The sequence below is a fragment of the Pongo abelii genome, chromosome 10 (genome assembly GCF_028885655.2).
Source record: "Pongo abelii isolate AG06213 chromosome 10, NHGRI_mPonAbe1-v2.0_pri, whole genome shotgun sequence".
Classification (NCBI taxonomy): Eukaryota; Metazoa; Chordata; class Mammalia; order Primates; family Hominidae; genus Pongo; species Pongo abelii.
The window spans coordinates 3,475,721-3,498,853 of record NC_071995.2 but is presented as its reverse complement, the minus strand read 5'-3'; positions in this window follow the sequence as shown (position 1 = coordinate 3,498,853).

Below are 23,133 nucleotides of genomic sequence, written 5' to 3'. Positions count from 1 at the left end.
CACACTTAGAAGCCGGTGATGTCCATGATCCCACAGAATTTCCTAGGAATGACAGGGATGTGTATTCACAAAGTTGCTCTTGACTCTTTAAAAGAAGACAACCGTGGTTTGCTCCCATGATATCCCAAGGGGCACCTAGATTGCTGGGGGCCTGTGGTCCAATAAGTAATGCCACCTGGAAAAGGGGGTGTGACTGGTTTAGAGTCTAGGTCTGAGAACTGGGGTAAGCCACTTCGTGTCTTAGTTCCCTTATGTGTAAAACAGAGGGATTGGACCAGATGATCAGTAAAGAAACTTCCAATGTTAAGACTTCAAGGGTAAATGGCTCCTTGATAGAGAGGGATCATAGAAAAGTAAGATCCACACAGCTTAACCTCCCAGGGGACAATTAAAATGCTTTAATGTGAAGTGAATGACGGTGCAGTAGGGTTTGATGTGAATGTAATGGCATAGGAAGGTCGGAGGGCATGGGGGCCTCTCAACCTCATTCTCAGCACCAGATGTGGTGCCTGGGGCATCTGAAGAGGGGCTAAGAGGTTCTGTCCTCACCTCAGCTCTGAAGATGCCTCCACCATGAGAAAGAGACAGGGAGCCCCTGACTCTCTCTGCTCCCACCTTGGAAGACAGGGGAAGAGGAAGGCCCCAGCATCTTCCACCACTGCTGCAGACACCAACACATCCCCTGCCCTTCTCCCTGCTCCTCTGCTTCAACTCTCCCCTGGGCCCCCATCCCAAACAGCCCTCTGCTCTGCTTTAGATGTTAGCTGCACTTCACCTGCAAAACACCTTTCTTTGCCAATTTTTGTCAAAAATTTTGGCATAGTGTTTGCATAAATTTGCAGGTAGGATTCAAGAGACCCTGACTCCGATGGTGTAAGAGAAAAAATCATGACTGCACTTGCAGTCAAAGGAGGCTTTCAGGAGGGCACACTTGATTTGCTACACGGGGCTGGAAGAGACACTCAGTATGTGAGGCTGGGATGCCCTGACAGGAGCTTCCCCTCGATCCAGGAAATCGGAACTTTTTCAATGTTGGCTTCAAATCATGGCTAATAGGCAGAAAAAAAGCTCTTCTCACCATTAGGGAAGACTGGGGAGGTGGGAAGGGGGACAGGGCCCATCTATTCCATCCAAGAGGGGGCAAGGAAGGACAGTGGCAAGCCCAAGTCTGGAGCTGTTTCCTCCCCATAGTGAAAGTCTGGTAACTTTACCCAGAAGTTCTGATTTTTCTAGTTAGCCAAATGGGACTCTGATTTCCAAGATTAGGTTAAATCCAGAAGAGTTTGGGGGATGAAGGAATCTGGATGAACAATGGGAGTTGGAACCATTGCCCCACCATTAGCCTCACCTTAACAGAAACAAACTCCTCTGCCCACTCGTCATATCCATAGTTTCAGAGAAGAGAATGTCCCAGCTAGAAAAGCAAGTGGACGAGTGCCAACCCGATGAGGCCACTGAATTGTGAGTGGAGACCTCAGAGCAACTTGGTAAAGAAAGCAGCCTCCCCCTGAGAAGTGGGGGGCTTGGGAAAACCTCCCCAGATGAACAGACAGGAAGGAAGGAGGAGCTCAGTGACAGCCCTCAGAAGGGAGTGTCTATTCACTGGCCACAGTGATGACTGGGGTGACACCCAGAAAAACCCAAAGTCCACCAAAGCCAATTAGAGCAGACAGTGAGTTTATTATTTGCCAAAGAAGAGGAGGGTCTCATTTCATTAAGAAAGGTCAGGGCAGCTCTCCAAACTGAAGGTGAACAGGACAGATATACTGTGGAAAAGTTTTGTTCAAAGGTCTGATGGGCTCAAAAAGCAAGATGTAAACTCTTTTGGGACTGGCTGCTGTTCTGATTTTGTGTCACAGAGTCACAAGCATGGCTCACAGGAGATCCTGGATGGATCTGACCTGTGGTGCGCGGCCCTGGCAGGCTGGTGTCTGTGCCTCCTCACGTCGAGGTGGGAGTTTTCTCTGGCACCCACTTGGGTTAAGAGTGAGGAGCCCTGGGGCCCATGGCCCTGCTGCATGGCTCTGCGCCCATCATCACCAGGCTCTCTGATCCTCCCTGCCAAGGATGGAGAGATATGCAGCCCTCCTGGCCACAGGGATGAGGATACCTCATGAAAGCAGTTGGAGAATTTTGTTAGCATGTAGCCATCATATTTTCTAACCATGAAAACTGAGTCACAGAGCGCCAAGCCCCAGTAAGTTGGAGGATACACAATTAAAACACTGCTGAATAGGGGGGAACAAAAGGCAAACTGGGCCAGGCACGCTCATGCCTGTAATCCCAGCGCTTTGGGAGGCCGAGGTGGGTGGATCACAAGGTCAAGAAATCGAGACCAGCCTAGCCAACATGGTGAAACCCCGTCTCTACTGAAAATACAAAAATTAGCTGGGCTTGGTGGCAAGGGCCTATAGTCCCAGCTACTCAGGAGGCTGAGGCAGGGGAATCGCTTGAACCCGGGAGGTGGAGGTTGCAGTGAGCCGAGATCGCACCACTGCACTCCAGCCTGGCAACAGAATGCCGTCTAAAAAAAAAAAAAAAAAAAAAAAAAAGCATACTGGAAAGACCTAAACCAAAATTAATCATGTCCAAATCCGGGTGGGGGGTTTGCAGATTTTTATTCTTTTTTGAATTAGTTTCCTACATTATTCTTTGCTATATTGGTATTCTATATTCTCCAAATTTTCAACTATGTGTGGTTCGAAACTATATTTTAAAAAATGTTTTTCATGCAGCAAGGATGAGCTCAAGGTCAAGGTACTACAGATACAAAGATGTGCATAGGTCAGGCATGGTGGCTCACGCCTGCCATCCCAGCACTTTTCGAAGCTGAGGTGGGAGGATCGCTTGAAGCCAGGAGTTTGAGACCTGCCTAGGAAACACAGGGAGACCCTGTCTCTACAAAAATTAAAAATTAGCTGGATGTGGTGGCGCATGCACCTGTAGCCCCAGCTACTCAGGAGGCTGAGGTAGGAGGACCACTTGAGTCAGGAGTTCAAGGTTACAGTGAGCTATGATCCCTCCACTGCAGTCCAGTCTGGGTGACAAAGTGAGACCCTGTCTATAAAAGACAGAAAAAAAAAATGTGCTTAGCAAAGTCAGGACATTCTCCCAGAACAGGAGTTGAGAACTGAGAGCTTGTGGCTAAGCCTGGCAGCCTAGATAGGCCTTCCTCTGCCCTCCCACAGCTCTGAGAGCCCAGCAGTGCTCAGGGACACCAAGCCTGCCCTCACAGAGTTCACTCAGACACTGCTGCTGCAAAGACACCAAACAGCACCTCCCCTTTAGGAGATGCCTCCTCTGCAAACAAAACAAAACAAAGCAAAACAAAACAAAAAAACAACAGCACTCTTCTGTTCACTCAAACCAATGGTTGCACAATAGTCCCAGTGGTGGCGCTGGAAGTCTATTTCTCCAGCCTTAGAGTTGCCGTGGCAGGTGAGATTAGTGAGGCCCGAGCCCCCACCCCCTTAACACTGCTAGGACGTCAGCCACAACAAGAAAAGACACATCTGTCCTCTGTGTTTAAAGCCTTTAAGAGAGCCCCAGCTGCTGTTCTGTTGTTCACCTGCTTTCCCGGCTAGAGGGTTTCGATTCTCTTTGTTTGGTGACTTTTTTTTTTCTCTTGTTCAATCGTAGTCAAGGGTGTAAGAAACGGTGGCTGCTCCGGGCATTGGCCCCTTCTCACGGGTTCCTCACTGCCCTCCCCTCCAGGCCAAACTAGCTCACCCCTGCACCCTCCCACTTAAGGTCAGCTTCCCCACTGTCCACTCATTCCCTCGCCTTTCATCCTCACCCTGTGGATAATTCAGAAGGATGGTCCCGGGCATTTCGCAAGGAGAAGGCTGTTGGTGAATTGGGGGATGATCGGGTTGCACAACAAATCGCTCGTGATGCCAAATGTGTGCTCGTGGGTCCTGCCCTCCCACCTGGGAGAGGAGTTTTGCTTGTGGCTTCAGAGTTTCTGGGAGTTCCTTGAAATTCTGTCGAAAACAGTGTGGGTGATGGATATGTGGGTGCTAGGTTTTTTCCCTTGGGAAGGGGATCCATGATCCAGAAAAATGTCGTGAACACTATTTAATAGCTCCATTCTCTAAATGAACCCAGAGAAATTGTAGTTTGGGCCATTGAGAACAGTGAGGCTGGAAGAACTGCAGGCAAGGGGAGGCTGCCATTTCCCGCTCAGAGATGGCGCTTGGTATGGTAACCCTGGCATACTTGGATGTGGTCATTGGAAATGTGGTTTAAGTGAGGAAGAAAAGCACTCACCACCTAGCTCATGGCCAGGAGTTGGGCTAAATAGTTTGTATTTGTCTTCCTGCGTCAGCCTCACAGTTTCCCTGTGAGGTATGTCTTATTATCCTCATTTCACAGATGAGAACACAGGCCAGAGAAGTTAAGGGACTTCCCCTATGTCACATAGCTAGCAAAGAGACAGAGATAGATACAGAACTAGGACCACGTGGTCAAAGGAATGTGCTGTTTTCACGGCACAATGCATTCCTGTCCCATCTGTGGTGTCACTGAGGGGTGCGGTAGGGAGCACTGGCACAGACATGTCACCTGACCTCTTGGCGCTTCAAGTTCTTGTACCTTGAAAATGGAAATAAAGTCCACCTTCCTTCCCTCCTCTTTCTGGCTATTTGTCAAAGAGCAATTAAGAGAGCCAAGAGGACCAAGCCAAATTCAGTTTAGCAGGCTCAACCCCACCTCCCACTGACCCTCCAATTCCGGGAGAAGGTTCGGAGGTGAAGGCTTTTGGCCAGGTCTCCCAGGACCGAGCCCAGAGAGCAGGCTAGTGTGGTGCCTCCTCCATGCACACACCTACCCCCATGCATGTGTGAAGAGCTTGCATCACAGATCAGTGAGTGGCATTTCTTTGTTCAGGCTGGCAAGGGGAAAGGGTGTGAGTCAATTCACCTTAGGGAGAAGGAGGGCAGAGCATAAGTGAGGGCAGCATCCACGCCTGAAGCAGCTCACCCCTCCCTCCGTCCTGTCTGTGGGTTCTCTTCCCCTCCTGCCTTCCACACCCCAAGCCCAGGCTAGAAGTCACCTCCCCTCACCCTCATTCTCCACTTCCAATCTGCAGCCACAAAGGGTGTGAAAATTAATCTGATGCTTTCGTGAGGGACTGGTGTTATAGGACCAACAGGTTTGTATGCCTGCTGCACAGTAGCAGACCAGTTAGCAGACCAGTTACAGAGTAACAGACCAGTTATGCCCACTGCACAGTAACAGACCAGTTACCAGTTAGGGCTGCAGCAGAGAAAGAGTTTAATGGTCACAGGGCACTGAGCTAAGAGATGGGAGGAGCCCCCAAACTCCATCTCCCCCAGGATTTCTGGGCTGGAGTCTTTAAGGGGACTGTGGAGGACAAGGGACTGGAGAATTGGAGCTGTTGATTGGTTGCAGTAAGGGGGATGAATTCATCAGAATGTAGAAACTGCATTCTTTGGTGCGTCAGCTCCTATGGGGTCCTTTAGACCAGCTGACATGGCAATTTCACAGGTTTGTAGGACCTGAAGGAGTATCTCAAAGGGAAGACTTCACATTTCGTACTGTTCCAGTTGTTATCTGTAGGACCCTTAGGGTGACTATAACCTTGTAGTGGGGTCTGTGGGGTTCTAGGTCAATAGGCAGCAAACAACACGAAGAAGCACAGGCCGACCTGCGATGAACACGAAGTGCGCTGCAAGCTGGGTTGAGTTTCACTCCTCCCCTTCCTCTTGTCCTGATTCATTTTATAAAGTTTATAGGGGTGGTTTCACTGGGAGCGCTGTGCTCCCTTTGAACTTGGTCTCCCACTTGAGAAATGCCACATGCCGCTCTTGCCCGCCCCCCTCTTCCCTGGTCCCCAATCCTCCTCTCTCCTTGAGGGCTGGGCATGAAGGGCTTCTTTTGTGGTTTAGTTTCCCTTCCTTCCTAGACACCCCCCTCCCCTAGAGTGCTTTTACATTACGTGGCCTTTGATTAACGTCAGTAATTCAAACCTTAAATATTCTCCCTCTAGAGTGGGTGATTCTTAGAGGGGAGCCCAGGTGGCCGTCTGCCCTCTTGCTCCCTATGGCACCAACACCCCGGCCAGGGACCTCTGAGCCAACAGCAGCTGCCTTGAGGAATCTGGTCCTGGGAATCCATCCACACGCTCCCTCTCAGGGAGTCAGAAGAAGTGGCTTCAGGAGAAGGCAAAACAGAAGCCAAAAGACACAGGGCGCGAGGTCGGCGGGGGCGGCATTAAGCGGCACGACAGTGAAGAGACAGCAGGGGTTAGGAGCAGAGACAGAGCCAAGTCAGATGGGCCTCAGTGTTTGGCCCCAGGCCCCTTTGAGCCCGGTGGTGCTCCAGTTCTCTAGACGCTGGGCTAGGCTGACGCCCACATTGCTGTGCCTGGCCTTCCTGCAAGCCCTCCGCCCTGAGGTGACCCCAGCTCATCACTGTTTCTCAAAACCTGAAAGAGCCCATGGTAAATGTGCCATGAGGAACACACGAGGCACCCTGTGTTGAACGCTGAGGACAAGGCTGCACCCAAGGCTGCAGTCATTTTCAATCACCGGAGCAGGGCCGGCGTGGGAAGCCCAGACCTAGCAGGAGCTGAGAAATAGACACAGCGGGCAGGAGGACACAGGGGTCCACAGTCGGGCCATGTCAGGACGCAGACCACAGGGTGCCGCAGGAGATGTGTGGGCAGAACAGACGAGGAGATAGCCAGCATGGCTGCACCCCAACATTTGCCCTGGCTGTGAAGGGCAAGCTCCTCTCCTAAGGGTGTCCCCTGACCGTGCTCACCAGTTCCTGACCCAGACACCTCATTCTCAGCCCTACTTCAAAGTCACGATGGCATGCGGAATGCAGCGTCTGGCTTCTCCAGTAGAAAGCAGGGCCTCTGAGGTCAGAAATCATGTCCTACGGCACTGCACAGTCCCAGCAGCCTCCAGGGGACTCACTCACACTTGGCAGGGCTGGCCTGGGAATCCTCATTCCCCATGCGCTCCCTCACCTGCTGACGGTGACACCCAGCCGCCAGTGCAAACTGTACCCCTTGGGGATCTGCTCTCAGACTCAACACTGAGGCCCGAGGCCCAGGAGTCCTAAAGGTGGTGTTTGGTCATATTAGGCCTGTGTAAAGGGAGCCAGGACTAGAGTGAGTGTAGCAGCTTCCGTGGTTCTTGCTGGCCTTTTCCATCACAGGCCACTCTTCAGGACGGTCTCCCAGATTGACCCCTCTCCTCTCCAGCCTACCTGCATCCCTGTGCAGTGTCCTCTGCACATCCCCCATTTCATCTCCTTTCATGTGATCCCAGTCCAGGGTTTAGCTTCCCTCCCCTCTTAGGCTGTAAGCTCTGAATAGGCAGGAATGTTTTCTTCGTGTGGATTTTTTGTTTGTTTGAAATGCCAAGTAAGCTGCCACTCTGCCTGTTGGTCAATGGGACTTGCTGAATGGTCCTCTCACCACCCCACTCGCCCTTAAAGACGCTGGCTTCTCAGGCCTACAGTTATTTCCACAGCAGCCTCCTGGCAGCCAGCACTTCCCAGCAGGACCTAAGCTATGGCTTTACCTCTCCTCTGCCTTGAATGTTCCCCAGTCCAGGTCTTCACCATCTGGTGAGGCCTGACCTGAGAAGCCCAACCTGGTGAGGCAGAAGTCCTGGGAAGAGGCCCAGAAGACAGCAGACCCTGTTCCCAGGATAAAGCAACGTGCTTCTGGGCTGCCCTGCAGGTGACAATCCTGAGACATGTGGCTGTTAGTTACCACAGGGGATTAGAGAGCTGGAAGGGACCAGAAGAGGCCACCTAACCCAGGCTCTGCCCCTGGACAGGTGATCCCCCAGCCCAGGGCGCTTCCGAGGAGACCGCTTAGGACATTAATTCTCAGATCTATCTGGTGGGAAAATGTACGAAAAATGTGGCTAGAAATAATTCTCAAGTTCCACTGAAGACTTCTAAAGTTTCCTGTGCTCTTGCATGTCCCAGTAGGTGGTCTCCTTGTGGTGTTTTTTGTTTGTTTGTTTGTTTGTTTAATTTAGTTTCAGGGGCACATGTGCATGTTTCTTACATAGGTAAACTTGTATCACAAGGGTTTGTTGTACACTTATTTCCTCACCCAGGTATTAAGCCCTGTACCCATTAGTTATTTTTCCTGGTCCTCTCCCTCTTCCCACCCTCTGTCCCCAAGCAGGCCCCAGTGTGTGTTGTTCTCCTCTATGTGTCCATCTTTGTCGTCTTTGAAAGCAACTAAGAGGGTCCCCATTTTCTCAGCTCAGCTGTCTGGAAGCCAAGCAGGCCAGGCACTTTCTTCCTTAAAGAAAATTGCAGGTCATGGAAGGCATTTTTCATCTTAACAGTCACTAATAGTTTTTGACTGGGTGTTGTGCAGCTTATTTATGTGGAGAAGCCACATCTATCTTCTCTGCTCCTCAACTGCCAGGCAGAGAAAAATGGCCACAGTTTTCTTCTGAAACACCATGAGGCACAATGGATCAAGGTTATGACTGGAATCAAGGAAATTAGCAACGTCAAGACACTCCAGTTAAGGCAGTTCCCATGGAAAATGTTCCAGAGGCTTCCTTTAAGTGAACCAACATATAGGTGGAAAAGTAGAGTCCTCACGTCATCATAAAACAGCACTGCGGCCTAAGCGGGTGGGAAAATGCATAGCTCTCTCGGCTAATCAACTCTATAGGATGTCTAACTGTTGGAGCACAAAAGCACAGCTAAGCACCCATGTATGCCTCATGGCCAATTTGAGTCCTTGTAAGTCAAGCAACCAGAGAAAATAGGCAGCCTCCTGAATGCTGGCTGGGCAAAAGCCAATATAGAAAACAAGAGCAAATATGCCAACAATCATAAAACATTGTTCAACCTGAGTATAAAAAGGATCTTTTTTTGCACAGGAACGTGTGTTAGATGCTCTACAGAGTGCTTGCAAATAGCAGGATGTGGTAGAAAAAGCACTGGACTAGGAATCAGAAGACCTGAGTTCTAGATCTTGTTTTTCCACAACTAGCTGCGAGACTTGGGTGTGTTGCTCCCGCTCTCTGGGCTAAATATGCTTATCTGTAAGCTGAAGAGGCTGGATTAAAGCATCTCAAAGGGCACTTCCAGCCTGAAATCTTGAATCCATGACTACTTCCCTGACAGTTTGTGAGCCAATCCCATAAACAGAGCTTCTGTGCTCTCATTTCTATCTCTTGTGACAGTTTTAGTTCACCATTGGCGTAGACCAGTAAAACAACATTGGCATAGACCAGCAATGTGTTCTAGGCATCCCTGGGGTCCCAAAACATTTTGGGGGGGGTCAGCAAGATCAAAACTGCTTTCATAATAAAACTAAGATGTGATTTGCCTTTGTCACTTGTTGACATTGCACTAAAGTTGCAAGAGCAGTAGTGGTGAAACTGCTTTGCCTTAGCACAAATCTAGGCAGTACTTGTGTTTCTAGTCATCATAGTGTTTACAGCTGAGTGCTTGCCAAAGCTAAAGAAAGCCAGTTTCATTTGGAAATGTCCTTGATGAAACAGCAAACATTTTAATTATATTAAATCTCAACTTTGAAGTACACTTTTTAAAATAGTCTCTGTGACAATAAGAGAAGTTCACATAAAACATATCAAAGCATGATAGTTGTCTCAAGGAAAAGCAGTGGGGAATTGAGTTGCAGGCTAAACTAGCCACTTTTTACATGGAATATTTTTTGTACTTGAATTAACAATTTATGATCTATGGTTATATAGACTTTGGTGTTTGATAGCCATTTTCTCAAAATTAAGTGAGCCATTCACTTCAAGAAAGAAAATTGATAGTAATTTGACCAGTGATATAACCTGAGCTTTCAAGAGGAAATTGGAATTTTGGAAAACTTGCATCTGCTATTGTGTCCTTGATAGCTTTTCAGTACTTAGAAACATTTCTAAGGTTAGCAAATGTAATTTCTCTTGTATAATGAGACTTGTCAACATTTAAAAGAATGGCATAAATATTTTCCAAATGACTAGTGTACAATGTTACAAAATCTCATATGGGTAAAAGATCCATTCAACATCCAAGATAAACCAATATATTTTAATGTAACAGAGTAAGAAAAGTGTATTGATATGGTTTCAGATTCCACATTACAACAAACATTTAAGAAACCACCACTTTTTGAGTTTTGGTGTAGTATCAAAGAAAAATATTCACTATTATTATCTTTAAAAGCTATTAAGATACTCTTTCAACTATCTATCTATGTAAGGCTGTAATTTCACCATCCACCTCAACCAAAACAAGATATGGCAACATAATAAATGCAAAAGGAGATGTAAGAATCCAGCTCTCTTCTATTAATCAAGACATTTAAAAGGATTTCCTGTTTAATAAATGGCGATGGGAGAACTGGCTAGCCACATGCAAAAAATTGAAACTGGACCCCTTCCTTACACCTTATACAAAAATTTACTCAAGATGGATTAAACACTTAAATGTAAAACCCAAAACTATAAAAACCCTAGAAGAAAATCTAGGCAATACCATTCAGGACATAGACAGGGGCAAAGGTTTCATGACAAAAACACCAAAAGGAATTGCAACAAAAGCAAAAATTGACAAGTGGAGTCTAATTAAAGAGCTTCTGTACAGCAAAAGAAACTATCCTCAGAGTGAACAGACCTCATAAAGAATGGGAGAAAATGTTTGCAATCTATCCATCTGAGAATGGTCTAATATCCAGATTCTACAAGGAATTTAAACAAATTTACAAGAAAAAAACAACCCCATTAAAAAGTTGCCAAAGGACATGAACAGACATTTCTCAAAAGAAGAAATTTATGCAGCCAACAAACATATGAAAAAAAGCTCAACATCACTAATCATTAGAGAAATGCAAATCAAAACCACAATGAGACACCACCTCATGCCAGTCAGAATGGCGATTATTAAAAAGTCAAGAAACGACAGATGCTGGTGAGGCTGTGGAGAAATAGGAACGTTTTTTACACTGTTGGTGGGAGTGTAAATTCATTCAACCATTGTGGAAGACAGTATGGCAATTCCTCAAAGACCTAGAACCAGAAATACCATTTGACCAGCAATCCCATTACTGGGTATATACCCAAAGGAATATAAATCATTCTATTATAAAGATACATGCACACGTATATTCACTGCAGCACCATTCACAATAGCAAAGACACGGAATCAACACAAATGCCCACTAGTGATAGGTTGAATAAAGAGAATATGGTACATATACACCACGGAATACTATGCAGCCATAAAAAGGAATGAGATAATGTCCTTTGCAGGGACATGGATGGAGCTGGAAGCCATTATCCTCAGCAAACTAATGCAGGAACAGAAAACCAAACACTGCATGTTCTCACTCTTAAGTGGGAGCTGAACAATGAGAACACATGGACACAGGGAGGGGAATAGCACACACTGGGGCCTATGGGGGTGCAAGGAGAAGGAGAACATCAGGAAAAATAGCTAATGCATGCTAGGCTTAATACCTAGGTGATGGGTTGATAGATGCAGCAAACCACCATGGCACATGTTTACCTATGTAACAAATCTGCATGTCCTGCACACATATCCTGGAACTTAAAATAAAATAAAATAAAGTTTTAAAAAAATATTTGCAAAATAAAAAAACAGTGGTTTTCATTTAGGGTGATGTTTTTCTCTCTCTCTATCTGTCCAGGGGATATCAGGCAACTTTTTGGTTATCAAAGTGGGATGCTATCATCTAGTGGGTAGAGGCCAGTGATGCTGCTCACCGTCTGCAATGCACTGGAGAACTTCCTACAACAAAGAAGTGTCTAGTCCAAAATTTCAGTAGTTCCAAGGTTGAGAACTCTGAATCAAAATAATGCCACTCTTCTCACTACATTTTTTGTTTTGAACATATGTATGTTAGCTTATTATTTTTAAATGAACTAATTTTTAAATTTTCCTTATTTAAATTTGTAATACAATAACTATCAATAGATATAACCCACATAAACAAAAGCTCTTTGGTGCCCTCAATGATTCTTAAGATTATAAAGGGGAACGAAGCATGGTGGCTCACGCCTGTAATTCCAACACTTTGGGAGGCCAAAGCAGGAGGATCACTTGAGGCTGGGAGTTCGAGACCAGCCCGGGCAACATAACAAGACCTCACCTCTACAAAAAATTTAAAAAAGAAAGAATCAGTCAGGCATAGTGCCACATGCCTGTAGTCCTAGCTGCTCAGGAGGCTGAGGCTGGAAGATCGCTTGAGCCCAGGAGTTAAAGGGTAAAGTGAGATATGATCAATCACACCACTGCACTCCAGCTTGGGCAACAGAGCAAGAACCTGTCTCACAAAAAATTGTAAAGGGAGTCTGAGGCCAAAACGTTTAACTCTAGATGTAGACAATCGACCACAGAGATTAGAAAAGTCAGTGTGCTAAGCCTCCCTGCACATCCGTCCCTATAAAAATCAGAAGCATGGCTGGTGTGCCCAAGGACATGTAGTTTTCTCCTCAAGAAAAGAATTGTCTAAAATGAGGCAATGTAAAGAGGTCAGTGCAGGGGTGAACACCAATTTAAGCCTCGATGATGTGTCAGGGTTTGTGATGGCTACAAGGAATGTAATCATGACTGAAATTCCTCATTATTCCAAAAAAGCTATTGTCTAGAAGGAGAGAGAGACAACTGAGATTTTGATTGACATGTGGTAGGGAGAAGGGGGGTGGATGCACGGATACAGGAGGTCAGTGGGGAGGGGCTTGGGTTAGAGATGAGGCAAGGGGAAAAGAGAGGCTTCCTGAGAAAGAGATGTCTGTGCGTCTTGAAGGATGAGTGGGAATTTGGTGACTGAGTGCGAGAGGCACAGCAGGAGAGGGGGGTGCCTCAGCTGTGGGAACAGCATAAGCAAAGGCCCAGAGGTGAGAACCAGCATGGAGTATTTGGAGAAGACATGAAAGCAGATAGAGAAAACAAAAAACAGACTGGAGTGCACCCCCCAACAAAACAAATGTAATGTCCCCAATAAAATTAAGATTGAAAATCAAGAAAGAGCAGCACTGCTGACATCAAACATCTACTCTGTTTTTGGAAGAGAATAGCTGCTTCATAACTTAGGTGCACGGATACAAGCGCCTGTTTTGGAAAACAAAATGAGACTCTGCTCTTGAATCTTGATAAAAAGGGAAATGCTCCTGCCACCCCTTCCCCTTCCAGGTGCTTTTCGGTCTTTGCACGGGTTCTGTCTCTGGCTCACAAGGGCTGCCCAGAGTGGTCACTGTGGGTGAACACGTCCTTGGGAGCTAAGGGAAGGAGGAGGAAAGCCCACCCGCTCAGGGCTCCTCAGCATGGACCCCAGGACTTCACTCCACATGGTTCATAAAGGGGATGTGTGGTTAGTTCATTCCACACATGTGGAACTGTTTCTCCCAGCAAAGAAGTCAGTCACGGTTGTTGAATGTTTATTTCGGAAGCAGCGGATCAACACCATTCTGAAAAAGCAGTATGCTGTTCTAAAGCACATGGGGCAAAGGGAGGCCCCTCGCGGTATGTCAAATAAAAAGAGGAGAGGGAAGAGAAAGGGAACATTTTCTGATGGTAATCGGTGCCCACCTATTCCCACCAACAGCTTTCATCAAAGGTTGAACTGACCCAAAAGACACTCCGGCATTTGCCCAGGGATCCCCAGGGAGAAGCTGGCCTTTCCAACAGGCATTGGTGGGTGGCAGAAGAAACCTATATGATACACAGCTGGGACTTTGTTTCCAACAGAAGTCTGATGGAAAGCCCTGGAATTAAAGAGGGCTAGACAAGTCCCCAGACAGGGGACTTGGGTCCCTCAGAAGGCCTGTGCAGGCTGGTGGCAACCTCGGCTGGTGTTTGCCAGAACAGCACGTGGCCGAGGGAGCGCAGCTGCAGCTGGAGCAAGATTGTGCAGGCAGTCAGGCTGCAGGCCGAGGTGGTGCCCACAGAGAGAGCCAGCTCACAGTAGTCTGCAGGTCGAGAGGATTCTACAGACAGGAGCAGATTGAGCTGGGACTCTCAGAGCAGACTGGGGGCAAGCAGGAAAGGAATAATGATTTGACTGGAGAGATAGGAGGTGAGTCTGTCCTTCCAAGCAAAATAATTCAGCAACAGGCCACCTAACATAAAGAATCTCATTCTTAGGGACCTGGCCTTAAACCCCTCTTGCCAGTAATCCTGTGGTCTAGTGTCATTCATGGGCTTTAGGAACATCTATGGGCCAAGGAGGGCAGTGCGTGTGCCCAAGAAAGTGAGGATGGGGAGGGGGAGTGGGCCACATTTCCCCAGGAGGGCCTTGGCTGTCCCTCTCCAATGATCCAGGATGCTGTAGGAGGCCTGATAGTGAAGGGTTATCAATCTAGTCTCTGAGTCCCAGTGGAATCACATGGGTACCCCCTGCCAATGGGGCCAGGAGGTAGGTGGCTCAGGACGGCTCTCCTAAGTAGTCTGATGGTCTCACAGCTGACTGCAGTAAATATCGCCTTGGTGTTTACTCCACCATTGCAAACAAGTAGGTTCCTGTTTCGCCAACAGATGTGCACTTTGCATACATTATACAACGCATGCACGTGTATGTGGGGCCACTGGAGAGCATTTCCTTTTCAGAATCTCCAGCGTCAGAAATATTTAGTCAGAACAAATGACTGTGTGCAGAGCCATTCCTTCAACCTTTTCTCTTCATGCCTTTTAAGCCCATCAGGCCAGCAAATGGAGCTGATCAGCATTGCCCTGATCCCTGTGGAGTAACACCAAGAGCTATTTGTCTACACAGGCTACCTGAAGTCAGTAGCTGAAACATCATAGCTGCAGTAGTAACGATTGCTGTTTGAGGAATAGCTAACAGTGCCAGGCACTGGGCTAAGTTTTACAAATATTAACTCATTTAATTAGCAGTAGCTGATATGGCATTTTATAAGCAACTTTAAATCAATAAAGTGAATTACCTGTGTTTGGTAACTAATCAAACACAAAGGTTATGGCATCAACTCACTATTACACCACACTCTCGGCAGGCCCAGCCCTCCCAGGGGAGGCAATGGCTAAGCTGCAGGCTACCTGGATCGCTCCTCCCCGGCCACCTTTCCCTGGGCACCAGGAGGGTTAGCATTTCCCTCTCTTCGTGCTCGTTTTGTTTAAGTAGTGACGACAATGAGGAGAACCCATGAGGCAATGTGGATGTAACTCTGAATTCATTATTTACACGCTTGGTCTGATTAAAAGCAGGAGCAAGTGGTCTCCATACAAGAGGCTGTCTCCAAGCCACAGCTCCAAATAACCTTTTATGCTTCACTACCTACCAGTCATTCCTTTCTATGGCACAAAGCCCTCCCTTCCCCATCACCCCTAACCTTCCCTAAAGGGAACGGGGGGATCACAGGTGGTTGAGCTCCAGATGACCATGGGCTTCCACTACCCACTGTCTTTTCCTTGCAATGCCATAGCTCTGGGTGGGGTTTGCTGCCAGGCACCCGAAGGGGCATGTGCAGGGCAGCTCCAATGCAGCTTCTCCTCAGCTTGGCCCTCCACATTGGTCCCTTCTACTCTTGCCATTGGGCAAAGGCAATCTCCCACGGAACTGCTGTGTTTTCTCCTTGTTTGACTCTCTTGCTCCACGATGCCCAGTGGCCTGTACAGTTTCTCTTAAATGCGCCAGCCTAACTCCTTAAATAGAAATTGTGCTAACTGGCATGACCTGGATGCCTTTCCCTTCCCCTGTCATATAGACTTGACCTCTAAATTTCCCCTCTAACCAAGATCTTTGCTCAACATTTACTGATCACAAAACATGTCTAGAAGAAACAGAATATGACTAGAGTGTCAGGTTTTGCAAAAAGACTTAAAGTGGGTGACTTCGGAGGAAAGCTCCTTGTCCCTCTAGGATTTTGTCCTAGCAAGGCTAGCTCTGGGGCTGCTTAGGACAGTGGTCTCCAGGCTGTTACCTGGGCCAAGTGTCCTTCCCCTTCTTCCTGCTCGCCTTAGAGGTCTGCAGACCAAAACAGTACAAAAAGCAAGGGGGCAGAGTCAGATGAAGTCAACGCTAGGCCAGGAGGGCACTGCATGCAGGTCAGGAGTGTTTACTAAGCATCTGGGATGAGGATTTTTCTTGATCCAGAACTGCTGGAAAAAGCTCCATAGCACATCTGATGAGAAAGGAAATTAACCCAAGTCCTTGTCTGGGTTCTGGGCTAAGAGGAGATAGGACAATGAACCTCTCATCACTGGCCATTTCTATACATATACAAAAACGCATGAAGACTTTTAGATGGTGTTGTACATAATATAATGAAAATATAACAGGGAGATGTGATAGAGTGACTGGCAGGGGGATCCTTACATCGAGTTTAAAGCAATGATGTTTAGGCTGAACTCAGACAAAAGGAATTCCTTGTCTTTTGAGGGGCACGGATTATAGAAGAGAGAGCCAATGCAAGTCTCTAAGGCAGGAACAAATTTGGGGGACAGACACAAAAGCAATTGTGGCTGAACCATATGGGGTCCAGGGGTTGGGGGTGGTTGGCAAGGCCAGGTGCTGATGAGGTTGGCAGGGTCCAGGCCCTGTGCAGCCTCTAGGGAGAGGGGTCTCAATTTCATTGCAAATCTGATTGACAAGCCTTGGAAGGTTTAAACCAGGAGGATGATGTGATCGATTTACTTCATAAAGATAACTCCAGCTGGTCTAAGGAGAACATCTGAAAGAGGAGAGAGCACAGGCATGAAGACTGAGTAGGAGGCTGCTGTAGTGCTCCAGGCAGGAAATGATGGTGGCTTTGGCCTGGCTGGACATAGTGGAAAGGGAGGCAACTGTATCCATTCGGAAAATGCTTTAGAGGTCTCTTGACAAGACTTTATGGTGAATTGGATGTGAGTTAGACAGGAGAAGGGAATCAAGGATGAACCTCTAAGGTTTTGGCTTAAGCAACACTGGGCGAATGGCGGGGCCATTTAGCTGGGTGGAGGAGAGAGACAAAGCCGGTTTGGGGGATGGGGGAGGCACAGTCATTAAGAACTCTGTTTTTGGACATAGTGAATTTGGTTATTAATAGCTTATAAAATATAATGCTATCATAGGATCCATAACACCTGCCAGGAACTGTGGCTTTTTCACTGGGGTGTTAAGTTCCACTGGGAAAAACATCGGCAGCATCCACAGTGGGAGATGTCATCCTCAAGGGCAGTAGGCAATAGAGTTGTCTTAGGATCACTCATTCATTCATTCATCCCACAAACACATAGGTGTTAGTTCCAGAAAGTCCCTCCATTTAAAAAATAACCTATAGGGGACTTTAGATTCAGAATCTATCATTTTACTTTTTTAAAAATTATCTTTCTTAATAGATATGGACATAGAAAAGTACAAATACGGCCAGGCGTGGTGGCTCACACCTATAATCGCAGCACTTTGGGAGGCCGAGGCGGGTGGATCACGAGGTCAGGAGTTCAAGACCAGCCTGGCCAATATAATGAAACCCCATCTCTATTAAAAATACAAAAATTAGCCTGGTGTGGTGGCACACACCTGTAGTCCCAGCTACTCGGGAGGCTGACACAGGAGAATTGCTTGAATCTGGGAGACGGAGGTTGCAGTGAGCCGAGACCATGCCATTGCACTCCAGCCTGGGTGATAGAATGAGACTCCATCTCAAAAATGTACAAATAAGGCCATTACCTAGTTTAGGAAATGCATCCAAGCGGTGGCCCTGGCCTGGGCTCCCTAGCCTCATACCCCCTCCAGGCCAAGCCCTGGCTCCCCGTTCACCTTGCAGCATAGATGGGAAGCTTCTGTTTCCTGTCCCAGGAAAACAGGCAGCCACACCAGGAGGGACTGGGCTGTTCACATGGGGGTGACAGATCAGGAAAGATGTGACCAGGAGCCCAGGCAGAGCTGCCCCAGCCAGCTCCCCTTTTCTCTGCCTCCCTACACAGAGTTCTGGGAGGCAGGCTCTGAAAAGTCATTGTCCTTCATGCCTTTGTTTTTTTTATTCTTTCTCATTTTCAATCTTGTATTTCTGCTTTTTCGGTTCAAAAGAAAAAATAATAGCCACCCTATCATTAGCTCTTTGACTTTATCAAGCCTTTGGATTTTCTGAGTTGCAAAACATCTTGTTCCAATATTATTTCTGTTGTTCTGCTTCCCTTGAGTTCCTTTTTGTCCCATTTCTAGCTTTTTTAGCTTGATGCTGAGTTGCCCAATCCATTTTCACACTTTCATTTTTAGTTATGTTAAGAATTCAATGCTATGCATTTTCCTCTTTGAATAGCATTTGCTATGAGTTTGGATGTGCTGTGTTTTCACGGTTAGTATTTTCTAGATAGTTGTTCGGTTTAGGTTCTAATGATTCTCTGATCCAGAGTTTACTGAGGGGAGGTTTGTGATTTCCATAGTTGCTGTTTTTACTTCAATTTCTGTTACCTGTTTCTAAACGTACTGAAATGTCATTACAGAAAATGATCTCCTTTAGAGAATTTTATTTTTCAAACAATTTTTAGGTCCTCTTTGTAGTTTAAGGGTGAATTTTGGGGAATGGCATGTGGTCACCCAAAGGTAAACATTTGTTAAATATTCCCAATTACATTGCACGAATATTCGACATCCACAGGAGTTTTGAACTCTCCTAATGGAACCATCTGCTGCACCAGCAGAGCTTCGTGAGTGACTCCTCAGGGATGGCCAGTGCTGGCTTTGTCCCTCATCATTAATTCCCTCATGAATTCCTCTGCAGGCACATGGAGCGCCAAGCGCCCTCTGTGTGTCAGGCCTTTCCTGGGCACTGGGGAGACACAGGGTATGAGGCCTAAAGGTTACAGGTGGCCTTGTGATGGCCACACAGGCAGTAAGCAAAGGCATTTTGGAAACAGAAGAAACAGCAAGTGCAAAGGACGGAGAGATTGGTTCCTCTGGAAAAAGGGAGCCCTGGCGGCGTTGAGGAAATGTGAGTTGTTTATTTCATTATTTCATCAGAAACGTGTCTTCCCCACTCTCTCAGAAAGAATGAAAAGACCTTGGTTTTTCTGTATGTACTTACTAATATGTTCATTATGAAACAAACAAAATACTTTTAAAGAGATGCTACAAAAGTAAAAAAAATAAGTTCTTAATACATAACTTTGGTGATTAATTATACAAAAATGTCTGCTCTCATTAAAATATTGTCTGTAATCATATTATTTGTGAGAGCAGTGTCGTATAATTTGCATCATTTTTTACATGCTGGAATTATACTTTGAGATACATCAATTCAAATATCCCACATATCAAACTTTTGATACATCAATTCAAAAGTTCCATTTACGTTCATGCTTGCTTTTAATGATTGTCAGAGCTGAAAAAGATAACTCACAAGGGCGCAATTGGCACACCGAACAAAGAGTATTGTTAACAAGAGGAAGTAAATCCCTATCTTTAGAGAATTGGGGGTTTTAAGGCAAGTTCTTGTCTGATCCAATTAGATCTTCATTGTTTTTAGCTCATGATGACACTGATGGAAAGATTATTCCAGGCACAGAAGGAGGGTTGATTCTGCCATTTTCTTGCTGTTTTCTTGTCCTGGTATAATTACTGTTCTTCAACCTACCCATTTCTTTGCAGGAATCTTTAGAGCACTCATTCACTTCGTGAGAGTTCCTTTGGTTCAAACTAAATAATACAATGTAATGGAGCATCGGCAGATTGTGGAGCATTGCAATACGAAAGCTAACAAACTAGTCAGGAGGCCACTGTACACACCTTTGTATAATGAACCTCCTCCTTTCCCCAGTAACATAGATGTGATGTGACTGTCTGACATCACATCTATGTTACTGGGGAAAGGATAGTGACCAGTCACTATCTAAATAGGTTTTTTTTGTTTTGTTTTGTTTTGTTTTGTTTGTTTTGATGGAGTCTTGCTCTGTCTCCCAGGCTGGAGTGCGGTGGCGTGATCTTGGCTAACTGCAACCTCTGCCTCCCAGGTTCTAGCAATTCTCCTGCCTCTGCCTCCCAGGTAGCTGGGACTACAGGCGCGTGCTGCCATGCCTGGCTAATTTTTTTTGTATATTTAGTAGAGACAGGGTTTCACCATGTTAGCCGGGATGGTCTCGATCTGACCTCATGATCCACCTGCCTCAACCTCCCAAAGTGCTGGGATTACAGTCGTGAGCCACCATGCCCGGCCTAGATAGGTTTTTTAAAAGATAATATAATCATCAATTATCAAGGTCTAATATCTTCATTTTGCACCTCAATGGTCTGTGTGGGGACCCCCATGTAAAGACCATTATATTTGTTTTCCAGATGCAGAAAGATGAGGCACAGAGAAGTGGCAGCCTGCTCCAGTTCCCCTAATTAAAGATTACAGTCAGGATTGGAGCCCGCGGTCCAGACACCCAGTGTTCTCTCCACACTACCGTGGTGCCCAACTCATAGTTCTGCCACAACTGCCCTCTCCATTTCTGGTCCTGTTTGAAACCCCTAATTCTCACTGAAAACAATAAATCCTCCAAAATTAAGACAACAATTTCACACACAGTAGAGCAAATGGGTGGATGAGCACAAATTTATCCAGCAGCAAAGACAATGGAGCCACTTTGTGGTTCCGGTTAGGTTAAGGTTGAGCCCCCCTAGGGACACCCCCACCTTTGTTTCTCATGTGAACCCCTCTGAGTCAAATAGTAACAACAACAGTTGCTGTGATTGGAAGTTATAACATTGAACTCCTGACTCTTGAAAAGTGTACATTGTATAGTGAACACTGTAACAGTGAGCTAGCAAAGGAGTTTTTCTGCTGCTGAGTCCATCAGGAAAGTCACTGGGATGTAAGCTGAGAAAGGGAAAGTGTAAGGTTTCAGAGAAATAAGGGAGTCGTTTAAAAATACATTTGTTTGGTTTGTTTTTAACGGTTACAGAACAATAGACAATAGAGCCAGGTGTCAGGACAGACAGGGAGAGAAAGAGACCACCTAGAATAGTGTCATCTGTCCAAATAAGAACATTAAAACAGATGGGTGGAGGGAGCCAATGAATTTAAGACTTATTCAAGTTTAAGTGAAAACGAGTCATACAAAGTTGAGATAAAATATACAACAGAGTTAGATTTATTTTTACTGCTTTTATTATCTAGCTCACAAAAAATACAAATAAAATGTAAACTACACATCAAAAGGTATGCATGATACGTAAAATTAACTGGCCAACTGTGATTTTCTTGCAAACATTTCTTTAGGGACTAATGTTTTTAAAATACATCTTGCACATCAATATGAAAAACATTAACATCCAGTGGAAATGTGGACAGTGTTCTTGAACAGAAAATCACAGAAATTAAAATATTGCTGAAAGTTAAATGTTTCCCTTGTAAAAAAGGAAAGAAAAAATAAAAAGAAATGACCATCAATTTTAAAAGGACATTTAATGCCAAGAAAGTAATCCCTGAATCCCAAAGGGCAAAGAGCATCCCCATAGATAGAATATACTTAGCTTTATGAAACTCACCACTCTGTTCTTATTTTTCTCATTTCACTGCTAACCAGTGACTGAAGTCAGTCTGGGTCACTATTTGAACTACTGACCTAGAAAGTTCTGAGTGCATAGATAAGTAAGCCTGTGCAAATGGACGGAGGGGTCCTAATCCACATAAACACCCAGGATTGCTGGGATAACAAAGGAATTTGCCATCAGTGCATTTGTCTGGTGGCCCTGAGGCCTCGTGGGAGAAACAGAAGACGTTGGGACTACCCGCCCCACTTCTGGACCCTAGGATGAAGACGCTCTATCAAAAGACCATGTTGATATCACGGTGGGAAGGGAAGCTGCCCATGAAAGCAGATGTCATGAGAAGAACGCTCTGCCCTGGAGGGCAGCAAGCTGTCAAGGCTGTCGGCCCGACTCCACGTGCCCTAAGGAGAACTGCCAGTGGCTCTGGTCACTTCACACAGGGTGTGGCAGTAGCTGCAGCCCACCAGCCACATGGGCGAAAGCAGGGTCCCTGAAACCACGAATGACTAAACGGGAGATGGTCCTTGCAGGAGGAACTTGCATAAGACCCTCTCCACCAGAGCAGCCTCCCTCCACTTCTCTGAACACAATGCCCCCACCTAGGATAAGCCAGATGCCTCACAGGTGAGCTGGCAGCTCACAGAGCAGAAGCAGGAGGCCCTGAGGCTGCCCAGGACTTCCCCAGGCTCCCCACTCAGAGGTGACTGTGCCTTTTTCTGCAGGAATCGTAGACTCAGGGCAAGCTGGATCTGCATTTCTCCAACGACTTCCTCCTTGGGACCCCAGACCCTGTAAGAGTCCTGTTCTTCATTACAGCAGTGAGAATTCTGGCAAGATGAAGACTCCCACACCCCAAGTTACTGCTAGAGCTAAATGGGCCCTCACCATGTGTCAGGCCCTGCGTTAGAAGCACACAGTGTACGTCACCTCATTCCATCCTCACCGCATGTGTCACTGTGAGCTGTTTGCTGCTCTCATTTTGCAGCTGAAGGCCTTGAGGCTAGAGGACCTTAGAGAACATCCCTAAGGTCACACAGTAAGTGGTCCAGCTGAGATTCAGGCCCAGGTCTGTCTACGCCAAAAGCCCCGTGTTAGTTATACTACACTCCCAGAAAGAGTAGCTGAATGCAACATATATATATATAAATATATATAGCCTGAATGCACACCAGAAAGGGAATGATTACATAAATTTTAAGATACCCACATGGACACAAAGAAGGGAACAACAGACACTGAGGCCTACTTGAGGGTAGAGGGTAGGAGGAAGATGAGGATTCAAAAACTGCTTATCGAGTACTATGCTTTTTACCTGGGGGATAAAGTAATCTGTACACCAAACCCCTAGGACACACAATTTACCTATGTAACAAACCTGCACATGTACCCCTGAGCCTAAAATAAGAGTTTAAAATAAAATAAAATATATAAAAATAAATTGTACAACACCCATACTAGGTAACTGTACGTAGCTATTATAAATAAATGAACTAGATTTACCTGTATTAACTTAGAAACTTTCCATGTCATATGGTTGAGGGGGAAAAAATGAAGTTGCAGAAAATATATATAAATATATATTTTTCTTTTATAAAAAGCCCTGTGTATGTGATAAGTTTCTAGAAGCATCAAAAACTTGTGGAAGCCTACAGTGCAAACTCAGTGTTGGATAC